This window comes from Orycteropus afer, unplaced genomic scaffold, assembly GCF_000298275.1.
Source record: "Orycteropus afer afer isolate SDZICR_OR568_19922 unplaced genomic scaffold, OryAfe1.0 scaffold00001, whole genome shotgun sequence".
Classification (NCBI taxonomy): domain Eukaryota; kingdom Metazoa; phylum Chordata; class Mammalia; order Tubulidentata; family Orycteropodidae; genus Orycteropus; species Orycteropus afer.
This window is the reverse complement of record NW_006921588.1, coordinates 20,557,637-20,559,999: the sequence shown is the minus strand read 5'-3', so window position 1 is coordinate 20,559,999 and position 2,363 is coordinate 20,557,637.

Below are 2,363 nucleotides of genomic sequence, written 5' to 3'. Positions count from 1 at the left end.
TACCAGTGGGCAAATATTGCCACATCCACCTACTCTGGATATGAGGAATGATTAAATGCTCTTCTGATTAGAGGTAAGACTCTAGTCCATTGTTCTCCACTGTTCTTGATTTCAACCTCCAGAATGTTCTTAAACTTCCATTATTTTTCTTGGCCACCTTTTTTTTTTTTTTAATATTTATTCAAGGTGAAAGTTTACACAACAAATTAGATTCTTATTTAACAATTTCTACACAAATCATTCAGTGATACTGGTTACATTTTCCACAATTTGTCATTATTCTCATTCATTCTGTTCTGGTTGTACCATTTCTAGTACTCTAGTTTCCCTGCCTCCTTACCTTCTCATTTTTGCTTTATAGATATTTTTGACCATTTGGTGCTCTGTAGTTTTTTGTTTTTGTTTTTGTTTTAAGAAACTCATTACTCATGGGTAATATTTTTTTATTTTATGATCCAATCCATTTAGCTAAAAGGTAACCTCAAGGGATAATTTCAGCTTAAGATTCGAAGTGTATCCAGGGGTGATAGTCTCAGGGAATCCTCTAGTCTCAACTGATCTATTAAATCTGGTCTTTTTAAGAATTTGAGTTCTGTTGCACATTTTTCTCCCATTCTATAAGGATCCATGTAATGTGGCCCTAATCAGAATGGTTATTAGTGGTAGCCAGGCACCATCTAGTTCTTCTCTCTCAGGGTAGATGAGGCCATGGGTCTTGTCAACTATTAGTCCTATAGATGACTTTCTTCCCTAAGTCATTAGTTTTCTTCTTTCTTTTTTGTTCCAGACAAGTAGAGACCAATTGTATTTTAGATGGCCGGCTGCAGACTTTTAAGGCCCTGGCATTATTCATCACATTGGATGTAGAATATATACTTTATGATCTGTGTTATGCCCATTAACTAGTTGTTCCACAAGACTAAGGTCCTGTGTCCTCAGACCTCAAAAATCAATCTTAAGAAGTGTTTGGTTACGTCCAACCTGTGTTCTCTGTGATTTACTGTATGTATGGATATATATGTATGTACATGCATGCCTGTGTGTATATATTCCTGTATATGCTTCTATCTGTGCATACATTCCTCTATTTGGTATTTACACCCAGGCTGAATCAGAATTTTTTTACTGGCTGGAGAGAAGTTTTATTTTTCAACAAAGCAAGTCCTACGACAGCCTAGTATCAAAGGGTGGAAAATACACTGCCTTGTGTGGGAAGAACTTCAGAGTTAAAAGTCATGGTACAGGGAGGAAAGAAGAATTTGGGCCGGTAATTTATCACATTCTCCATGGCAATATATGGGATATTGGTTGTCAGGCTGTGCCTCTGTCCTCCTGCATCCTAAGGCGATCAGCTTCCCATTCAGCTGTGGTGCCAAAGAGTTAGCAGCAGCTTTCTTAAAGCTTTCTTGTGAATGGTTGGGTAAGTGGGGATGATCAGCCTAGCTGCTAGTTTTAGGCAGGGACCCTTTCTCTGATCTCCACGCTATCTTAGGCATTTTGTATTCTACTTCCCCAAAGGGGAAGAACTCCCAATTGCCTCCACTGGCATATTGACCTGAGTCCCACAGGACCGTGGCTTTGGATTCCTCCTCTCTTCCTAAACATCATCACAAAGATGTTTAGCTTATCAAACATAACTGTGTCTTTTTTTTTTTTTTTTTTTTTTAGGCTGTGTCTTTATTTTTTATTTAATATTTTGCATATCACATCAGTGGATTTAAGGTAGGAACATAGTTTGAAACATTAATTTTCAACAGTATTGTTACAAAGTCCTAACATCTTATATAAAGAATGTCTTTTATTTTCTCTGCAGGCTTTTAAAAATAAAATATATTTGAATATCTCTTGGCATTTAATTATGCCTAAGTTTAGTATGTTACAAAAAAATAAGTTAAAGGATAGATATAAATATTCAAGTTCAGTACATTGAAAAAGATGATGAGGCAGTTATATAAAAGGGAAATAGAAATTCTTTATTCTTGCCAGTATATGTGACCATTAAAATAAATTACTTTTAATTATGTATATTATATATTAGTGTATTTTATCACAGTTTACTTATTTCTGTTCTCTTTTACATCCCTTATCCATTTTTTGGGGGGAGGGGGCTTTTATTACAGGAAATTTATTATGGAAAATTTTGAACATATAAAAACATGCAGAATCGTGTATTGAAACTTCTATATACCCACTGCCCAGCCTTCATAATTATTAACTCATTGTCTCGTTTCATTTATACCAGGGACTGGAAAATTATAAGCCCACTGCCTACTTTTATAAATAAAATGTTTCAATGCAGACACTCTTATTCAGATATATATTGTCTGTGGCTACATTTGTGCTATAATGGCAGAGTTGAATAG